Source organism: Echinops telfairi, unplaced genomic scaffold, assembly GCF_000313985.2.
Source record: "Echinops telfairi isolate 266 unplaced genomic scaffold, ASM31398v2 ScPeMD7_7475;HRSCAF=8513, whole genome shotgun sequence".
In the NCBI taxonomy this organism is placed as follows: domain Eukaryota; kingdom Metazoa; phylum Chordata; class Mammalia; order Afrosoricida; family Tenrecidae; genus Echinops; species Echinops telfairi.
This window is the reverse complement of record NW_022111379.1, coordinates 10,735,938-10,746,081: the sequence shown is the minus strand read 5'-3', so window position 1 is coordinate 10,746,081 and position 10,144 is coordinate 10,735,938. Positions and strand designations below refer to the sequence as shown.

Genomic DNA, 10,144 nt, shown 5'->3' with positions numbered 1-10,144 from the left:
GTGTGTGTGTGTGTGTGTGTGTGTGTGTGTGTGTGTGTCTTCTTTCTACCACTGACCGGCATGGTGACTCAGTGTTACTTAACCTCTTTGACCTGGGTGTCTCACCTGTCAAACCGGAGTCCTGACAGCTGCATGTTGGCCCGCTAACTGCGAGGCAGCAGTTTGATGCTCCTCGGAAGAAAGCTGAGACGTCCGACTCCCGTAGGGGCACCCACGGGGGCAGCTCTACCTTGTCCTACGGGGTCGCTGTGAGTCGGGATCGACCCGAGGGCAGTGGATCTGGTTGGTGTTTCACTATCAAACGACACTTCACGGGGCAGTGAAGAGGAGAGGGTGTGAACGGGTGTGTGCCGCGCGGTGCCCTGTTCTGCGCTTGGCAGATTCAAGGTGACCTTTGCAGGGAAGCACAGCACGTGCCCCATCTCCAGGATGTCCAAGCCCAAGATGGGCCTGGTCTGGATGGGGAAGACAGGAGCATGCACATGTGTGTGCTCACCTGTCTCCATGTCCAGCCAGCATCCTGTGTGCTTGTGAGCACCTCCCTCCCCAGACTGGTCCCCGACTCGGGCTGGGACGGTGGTGTCGTCAGCCACACAGCCTCCCAAGCCAAGCACCCAGGCTTCACCCCGAAGTCCTTTTATTTCCCTAAGCCACACCGCCTATCCTCATGGCCAACCAGCTTCTGCCTCACCCCTCCCTAACGGTGCCCCACCCTCACCCAGCACAGTGGGCTCTGGGGAGACGGAGGAGAGCGGACGTTGGGATGACTGGGAGCGCTTTCTGGGGATTGGCAAACATTAAAAGGAGTGATGACGGGCAGTGCTGGGGTTGGCGTGGGGAAGTGGTTACTCCCGTCCACCCAGGGTGTGGGCAGAATGAGCCCCCGTGACCAAGAGCAGCATGGTGGCACCTACCAAAATTCAACAATGCACACCCTTTGCCCCGGCAAATCCACCTCCAGAAACCCGTCCTTCGGGAAGGCTTGCACGTGTCAGCAAGATATATAGACAAGGATGCTCACGGAAGCATTATCTGTAAGAGTGAAGAATTGAAGGCAGCCTAAATACCCATCAACCCCGGACTGGTTACATAAATTACGTGATGGCCAAACAATGGAATATTAGGCAACGATTAAAAAGAGCCCAGTAGATCCGCGTGCCCTGACGTTGACAGATGCTTCCAATACACTGCTCAGTGGAAAATGTCAGTGGTAGAGGAATATGCCTAAGATGATTCTATTTATTAGTGCGTGCGCGCGCGCACACACACACACACACACACACATAGGAAAGATGTTTTCTGAGACGTAGGGAAAGTTGGGGAAGGAGGGAGACCAGACCACAACCTCGGGGCCCTGGCAGAGGGAGATGGAAGGGCAGAGAGGGGCCTCTGGACTTTGCAGGGTGCGCGTGCACATCTGCACACATTTCTTTTATTGAGACGAATGCATGCTGCTTTCAGGGTTTGAAAAGGGTCCAGTGCATGACCCCTCACAGCCTGTGGGACAAAGAGAGGCCCAGAACACAGGCATTGGGTACCAGCTAGCCCCAGCTCTCCCCTCCCCTCACTCTTACCTTAAATCTAGACACCACGCAAGTAAGCAAACGGCCTCCAAGCCTGTGCCCCTGTGGTTCCCTCTTTCGGGCATACCCGCTCCTGCCCGCGGAGCCTCATCTTCTGAGTTTCCATCGTCTTCTGGAAATGTCCTCCCAACACTCCCCCTACAGCCTGCGTCCACAGGCCAAGCTCTCTGGGTAACCATGGTGACAGCCAACACTTAGGGGGAACACACGACGTGCCAGGGGCGGTGCTATGCCCTTCACACCCCAACGGCTCCTCGGATGCTGAAAGCAACCCTCGGGGGTGGGGTGGGGGGCTATCGCCTCAAAGTTTACAGAAGCAGAAGCAGAAACAGAGGCACAGAGAAGATGTGTGACCTGCCCAAGGCTGCACAGCCAGGAGTTAGCAGAACCAGTCAGCGGGCTGGCTCGTTCAGCGCGCTTGGCTGGAGAGCCCTGGCGTTTTCTAGCATCAAGGTGTGCCTGTGGGTTCTCAGGGAGGTGTCTGTTTTGTTCCCGCGCCAGAGCCTAGCCACGTGGCACACAGTCGGGTGGTGCACAGGGAAGCAAGCGAAGGCTAGAAGCCAGCCCTCGGCCCCATCCACCCAGCCAGGGCTAGAAGAGGTAGCCTGTGCTGGGCTCCCCAGGGGCCTGGAGTGGGCTGCCGAGGGGGCTGAGACCAGCCTCGTGAGGGGCCCAGCTGGTCCGAGACTATGAGCAGAAGCAGCAGGAGATGAAGGGATTTGTGTGTGGAGGTGCAGCCCCTTCTAAGGTACGTACCCAGCCACCTCCCGGGTGCAGGCCATGCAGGGGACTGGCCGGGCCTGCTGGGTAGGAGGAGACAGCTGTTCCGTGAGACACAGGGAGGCCCCGAGTCTACAAGAGGGAAGACAACGAGCTCAGAGGAGGGAGGCCCCGGTTCTGTGGGTGGAGGGCAGACAGGGTGTGGTGTGGGGGGGTCTTCATGTAGGATTTGCATTGGGGCTGAGCCCAGGAGGTTCATGAAAGGGATTTGGACAGATGGAGTTGGAGGAGGGGGGCTTCAGGGGGTGGGAACAGCTTGAGCGTGGAGGTGGAGACGGGTGGGGAGTGTTGGGGAAGAGTCATTGGTTTTGGCTGGGGCACAAGGCAAGGAGGGAATCAGCAGGGTGCAACAGGGCGGGCATGCCAGGGCTCTGGAGAGAAGGAGGCGGGCGAGCAGCCTGCAGGCGAGGAGGGACAGCCGCAAGGGTGCTTGGGCCCAGGCAAGCTGACCAGGTGAGCCTTGGTTCCCTCCCCTGTGGGTCATAAGCCAACCCAGACTTGTGAGATGATGAGATGAGATGGGACAGTGGCTTTGCCGCCATCCAAATCAAGACAAGGTGGACGTGTCCCATTTGGGCAGTGCACAGCTGCTGGGGAGGCAGGGCTCTCCGGGCCTAGTTATTCAACTAAGACCAGCTCGTGGGAGAGGGAAATGGGGTGGGGTCCAGAAAAGAAGGGGAAGGGGCGGAGAAGGAAGAAGCAGAAGACCCTCCTTCATGGGGTCTGCAAACCCTGAGCCCTTCAGACCCCTGGACCAGGCCTATGGGAAGAGGCCTTGCCTTAAGCCCCGCTCTCTGCCTGGCTAAGTCCTCCTCACACACCCCATTCATAGAAGCCCAGCTGCAACCTGCAGCCTAAAGCCAGGCTCCAGCCCCCAGGCTATGTTCACAGGTTAAAGATGGACTCACTGCTGTGGAGCTGATTCCCACTCAGAGAGACCCGACAGGGCAGAGCAGAGCTGCCCCTTGGGGTTTCCAGGACGGTAACTTCTTTATAGCAATCTAGACTCTCCAATCTCACTGCCACGAGTCCACTCTGACTCCGAGTGACCCCGAGGCAGGGCAGCTCTTTGTAAGAGTTGGAAACCTTGTCTCCCTCGGGTAGAAGGGCTGGTGGTTTCATACTGCTGACCTTGTGGTTAGCAGCCCAATGCAAACCCCACTTTGCCACCGGGTCTTGCTAGAGGAGAAGTCCCAGAAGAGCTGATGCCCAGGACTGTCAGAGTTGGGACGGCAGCAGGCCGCCCAGGCCAGGGGTGCTTCTAGCCGGGCAGTGGTGCCTCTTCCTGCAGCTCCTCCCCTGCCTTCGGCCTGTTTGCTCACTGCCTCCACTGCAGCCAGCAGGCAGGGAGCACATTGGATGCACCCACTGGGCCGTTGGCAGCAGACCCGCCCATAGAGCACAGTGCGGGCTGCCCGGGGCTCAGGGAGCAGGCTGGACAGATGCAGCCAACGACATCGCCCAGCTGGCTCCCTGATCCCTGTTGGCATCTCCTTGACAAGGCTGGATCCAGCACTCGGGGCCAGGGTCATGGCTCACAAGTGGAGCTAGGATCAGGGTTTAGTTTGTGCAGGATTGGGGCCCAGTATAGGGTCAGGGAACTTCTCTGGACGCTACCCCTATCCCACGAGGGCTCCGGGCCCCTCCTGCCCTGTGCAGACAATGCATCCCACCCCGTAGGGTGTTGGGTCTTCTCTTCAGGGCCCCTTCACCTGCTCCCCAGACATTTATGCTGGGGCCCCTAGATTCCTGTAGCACCAGCCCCACCCCTGCCCACTGCCTGATCCCCACAGAAGTGGCCCCACCAGGAACTCTTTCGTAGCAGTTCCAGATCTGGCCTTGGGGAACACAGCAGGGGTGGCCAGGCTTTGGGGGGTAGAGGTACCTCCAAAGCAGGCAGAAGCAGTGGTGTGTGGTTTCTCCATTACCCGGCCCATCCCCTTAGCCCAGATAGGCCGTGCCAGTGGAGGTGGGCCAGATCCGGCTGGGCATCTAGGTGGACGTGAGGCAAGCTGACCCTCTCCAGGTAGACACACTGCCCTCCTGGGCCCGGTGGCTGATTCAGAGTCCCTCTTTTGGCCCTCCCTTCCTGCAGGCCACCCTCCATCTGGGCCTCTTCCAGGCCCCGCCCTCTCAGGGAGTTTACACAGTATTTGCACACTTTCCCCACATTCCCTTTTCAGCAACCTGAGGGGCAGGGGGGTGGGGGGTGGGGGGGACTGCTGGCTGCCTGGGCCCTGGTGGACTTGGGTCACCAGGCTTGGCACTGACATGGGTCAGAAACAGGAGCTGATTCTGAGATCGGCCTGAGTGGGCATCAGAGCCGAGCTTGCTTCTGGGAGTCCATAGTACCCGTGCTGCCCCTCCAGCCCCCACCACCCTGCCAGGCCCCTGCCAACTCTTTCTGCTGCTGACAAGCAGAGGGTCAAGTTGGTTTGCTGGCAAGGCACATGGTTCTCATTTTAATTAATTAAAGAAAAATCTAATCACTGCATTAAACTTCTCATTACTCCACTTGAATACCCGTTAAGTAAATTTAATTACCAAAGGATTGGGTTTCCCAGCCTCTTTCATTAGCTTCTGATAAGATGGGGAGGGGAGGGCGGGAAGCCGAACAATGCTCTTCGGGCTCAAGGAGGGTGAGGTGGACACGAGATGGCACCGGAGCTGCCCACTGGCAGGCCAGGTCCCCCGCCTGGGAGGCAGCCTCGCACGAGGGAGAGGGAGCCCCGGCATTTGGCTGCAGTCAGCACCACGGACTGCTTCCTTTGCAGCCAGTCTTGGTGATTCACACCCTGCCTCCTTCCCACGAGCTCGAGGCTCCTGACAGTAGTGATGCAAGCGGCACAAACCAAAGCAAGAGACGAGACCGAGACAAGGAGAAAAGGAGGGAGAAGGGGACAAAGCCAGAGGCAGGGCGACTGAGAAACTGCACGTCACAGCATCCTCGTGCTTATAGAAACGGGCCGCCGACTGCCTGTGAGCTTCCTAGCAGCCAAGGCAAAGAGGTCAAGACAGTGCTGGCGCAGCCAGTGGCCAGTATTTATGAGGAAACACAGGAGAGGCTTGGGCTCAGAGCTAAGACAGTGGGTTCTCTTTTGCTGGCTTGTGCAGGTCTTCACTGCATACTGAGCTTGGGCTTTCCATCTGTACAAATGGGGAGCTGGAGGCTGGACTAGGGGAGCTAGCCACTGGCTGGAGCAGTCAACGGAAGCTTCTGGGAGGAGGGGCCTCATATGGCCCTGGAAAAGCAGTCTGGGGGGAATAGGTGAGGAAGACCATCTGGCTGGGGTTTAGGGGAGCAGAGGAGGAGCCATGAAAGGGCGAAAAGGCTGGGGGGCAGAGGGCAGGCAAGGGGTTGGGGTGAGCGGTGCTCAGCCTGGGCTGAGAGCAGCATTGGCTTCCACGTGCCTCACATCCAAGCAATGAGAGACCACCCACTCTGCTTTCCCACCAGGCTCCCTGGCTCCACCCTGGGTGGAGGGGTGGGGGCACTCCCTGCAGAGCCCACCCTCCTCCAGCCTCTCTTGGGCTAAGCAGGAACATTCAGGAGGCAACTTTTGGAAGAGGTCTGGCCTGAGGTGGACCCTAAAGAGAAAGCGTGAGCATCCATCCAACCACCAAACCCCAGGCCGGGCCGCCCAGCGCCCCCCATGGTGGATGCTGCTAGAATGGCGGTTGAGGCAGGAGGAGTAAAAGCCAGAGGAGGCGGCAAGACAGGATGGCTCAGACTGGGAGGCCGCAGGCTCCACCTCCCTGGCCAGATCAGGGCATGACCAGTGCACCTAGCACCCTCCCCCTGCAGCAGAGAACTGTCCTCTGCAAACAGGGACTCCCAAGCTCCAGGACAACTAGCCCCCAGAGGTGGCCCACAGCCAATACTGCCTCGATACAGGGGCACAAACGTGAGGGGCCCTGGTCTGGAGGATAACCCTCTGGTGAGAAGCACACCCCAGAAAACCTCTGGGTGTAGGCACAGCGAGGCTGTTCCTGAGGCAGCATCCCCACAGGTTCCCATGCCAGCCCTTCATTTCCTCCTCAGAACCCGCCCTCAATAAATCACAGGGAGACAATCCCTTTCTCAGGCTCTGCCTCCGGGAACACCCCCTCTAGCACTACCTCTGCAGCACTGAGAACATGCGGGTTCCCCAAACTTCCGAGGCAGAGAAGCAGGAAGGGAAGAAAACCAGGGTTCACCTAGCACCTACGAGATGCCCCCCGGTCCCCACCCGCCATCTCAGGCTGTTCTCACTGCAACCCCGCCGGGTGAGATCCACTCTCAGGTAAGCAAACGAAGGCTCAGAGAGGTATAGAGACTTGCCCAAGAACACACAGCCCATCCGTATCCACAGAGGGGTGGCCTCAAGCTCTCCAACCCAGGCAGACTCCATCAATAATGGGAGTTTATTCGCCTCCCCCCCCTTGGAAAAGTCTCTCTTCTCCTGACTATAGGATTCCACACTCCCACTGGGAGACACCTTCTCTTATTCCCAGTCGCATGGCAAACAGCTCATCTGGTGCCCAAGCGTTGGGGGTAGACACAGTGAGAGGCCAAGAAGAGCCAAGTCCTGCCAATAGGACCCACGAGATTCAAGTCTGGAACTTTGGTTTGTTCTATCAGGAAAGCAGAGTTTCTCTCTCCCCACCACTGGATTTGAACCTGGACGCATGGAGCCCCGGAGCCTGCTGACCGCTGTCTTACAAGCCTACTGAGTGAGGTAGGTACCACTTGTTGGGGAGGCATGCCCAAAGACGAGAGAAGGGGTATGGCCAGAAGCCAGGTCCTGGCCACACTGACCCACTGGATTGAGCCTTCCCTGGGGTTACATTTGGTTCCCTAGAAAGTTTCATCCTGTTGAAATCGGTCTTATGCTACCTGTAGTCAGAAGGATCCCTGCAAACACCAGAAAGCTAAGTCTTCCCGTTCCAGAGACCAACAAGGTTTCCCTCTCTCCAGGAGCCAGGAGGTGGGCAGGGTGGGGATGCCACCTACCGTGACTGCTGCTGTCCCCCGCTGAGTCTCAATGCTGGAGGGCTCCCTCAGCCCAGGCCGCAGCGAAGAGCAGGCTTGGGAGCTGGCCCCGGGGGCCGCTGGTGGAGGCTGCGGGGCCTCGCAGACTCAAGGCAGCCGGGACATGGCTCGGAGATCCCTGGGAAACAGGAGAGATGAGAATGAGCGGGGGAGTTCTTATGAGGACATCGGTCACACCTTGGCAAAAGTGAGAGCCAAGCCGGCGGAGCTTTCCCGTACAGAGTTACAGGAGCCTTGGAATCCCACAGGGGCAGTTCGACCCGGACCTCTAGGGCTGTTCCCAGTGGGGGTCGACTGGACAGCCGTGAGTTTGGTTTGGATTTGCGGCACAGACCCGAATGGCTGAGAGCAGGGATTCACACTGCACATCGGTGTTCATGGCGGCAATGTTCACCTTGGCCGCAAGCAACCCACCAGCCCATCAGTGGACGGATGGAGAAGCCACGGTGGTCCATCCTTAAAACGGGTAGTCCATCCCCATCCCCCCCCCCCACACACACAACAAGAAATCAACTCCTGACACGGCATGGAGGCACCTGGAAAATGTGATGCCGAACGAAGTGAGCCAGGCAGGAAAGGGCAGGCACAGGTGGACGGGAGCCAAGCCATGCATCTAGGAGAGGTTGCCTGGAGCAGCAGGGAGGGGCGGTGGCGAGCTATTTTTCCCATTTTCTTAAACCAAATCAAACTCACTGCCAGAGAGTCATTCCGACTGATAACCACCCTATTGGACCGAGTGAACAGCCCCGTAGATTCCCGAGACTGTAACTCTTTACAGGAGTAGGAAGCCTCGTCTTTCTTCCGAGAAGCAGCTGGCAGTTTTGAACCGCTGACCTTGTGGTTAGCAGCCCAAGGCCCTAGGAACAACCGTTAGGAAATCAGGGGATGAAACCCTTTTGAAACCGAGCTGTTGCCAAGGTCGCACTCCTCGGTGAATGCTGTTAACATCATTGAATTGTACACTTCAAAAAAAATGATTAAAAGAGCAATATATATGTTTTACCACCAGGGAATATATACATTTTTAGAAGTCACTCAAGTCTGCCTTCAAGCCATACGTTGCGTCCGACAGCTCCCACTTATCGGCCCCTCCCTCGGGGACCACCGAGAAGCACCAGCAGAGGCAGCAAGAGGAGGGAGGAGCTAAGAGCTGAGCAAGACGGACAGATACCTGCCCTGTTCTATGCCCACGCTCGGCCCCGACGGTGTGAACGGTAGTGCTCAGGCATGGGTGGGGTGCGTGGGGGCCCTCCACGTGCCTCACATCTGAGGCGTCAGGAGACCACGACCCTGTCTTCACCCCAGGTTCCCCTGGGCTCCATCCGGAGCTAGGGTCACTCCCTGCAGTGCCCATCCCCTGGCCCCAGCCTCTCTTCTAGGCTAAGCTGGAGCCAGGTGTGGGGAGTTCCGGCCCAGGACTCTCCGGAGGCTCTTCCTCCAGGGCTGTGCTCCATGAAAAGGCGCAATGACCGGAATCAGCACATCTGAGTCAACAAAAGCCTCCTGAACACTGGTCCCGCCCAACAGAACTTTCCTCTGGGAGGGAAATGCTCGCTGTCTGCACTGTCCCACGCAGCAGAGCCCGACGATGTCGACGCAGCACTGTGGACTTTTCACGTTCTATCCTGTTAAATCTAGATCTCAAGGGCTAGTGGCTACCACACTGGAGGGCACAGCTCTGGACCAACCCATGCCCACTCCACAGTCACAGGGCACAGAGAAAGCCGAGGTCCAGACAAGAGAAGGGGCTTGTCCAAGGTCACACACCAAGAGAGCGGCAAAGGCAAAACCAGAGCTGTGTCCCTGACACCCATTGCCTGTCCCACGGTGGCCCGACAGCTCCCATCATGCTCGGCGCTGCCACACAAATGACCTTCTTTCCCATTAGGCTCAGCACCATCACACCAGATGCCCCGCTTTCCCATCGTGCTCAGCGCTGCCAGACCGAGCATCCTGCTGCCTGGTTACCCATGCTGCCACCCCTTGAAGGGCCCTCTTTCTCCCCCTCACTGCTGCTGGCCCATCCTTCAGCCTCTCTGGCAAACCAGCCTCAGTGAATGTCCCTGGGATTGCCCGGGAGGATCATATCTCAGAGAAGAAGCGCTCCAGGCACGGAGCGGTTCCCCGCTGGGTTATTTGTTACTGTGAGACCCTGGGAGCTGCCTAAATGTTTCACAGTGAAGATGACAGAGTGACTCGCAGCACCTCTGCTCGGTGGAATAGTACGCAGCCATTAAAAAGGACAAATATGGAGACTGGGGAGCTACAAGGAGGCATGTTTCCATAATGATATCGAGCAAGAAAATGGATGAGGGTATCGGCTGGCGGCAGCAGTGTCCAGGGCTCCAGGCTCCTCATGCCCATGGAAACCCGTCACCCAGCCTGCACTGTGAGGTCCAGAGGACATCCCCATTTCTCAGATGACGGAGGTGAGGCTTAGCAAGGTCACATGCAGGTTCCTGGTTCTATGGGAAGGTAAGGGCAGAGCTGGGATTTGAACACTTTGGTTTTTGATGCCAAGGACAGACTTTTTCTTTTTTCTTTTTTAAAAAAAATCATTTTATTGGGGGCTCATACAGCTCTTATCACAATCCATATATACATCAATTGTACAAAGCACATTTTTATATTCATTGCCCTCATCGTTCTCAAAACATTTGCTCTCCACTTAAGCCCCTGGCATCAGCTCCTCATTTCCCCCCTCCCTCCCTGCTCCCCCTTCCCTCATGAACCCTTGATAATTTATAAA

At 57.6% G+C, this 10,144-nt stretch overlaps 1 protein-coding gene across 1 annotated transcript in view; it reads right to left on the bottom strand.

Annotated features, from left to right (window-relative positions):
* The window catches only part of LINGO1 (leucine rich repeat and Ig domain containing 1), a 198,434-nt gene that overhangs the window by 73,912 nt on the left and 114,378 nt on the right, over positions 1-10,144 (bottom strand). The window contains exon 3 of the mRNA XM_045285847.1: positions 7,357-7,513. The gene's annotated coding sequence lies outside the window, so the exon portion shown is untranslated. The remainder of the gene's footprint in view (positions 1-7,356; positions 7,514-10,144) is intronic.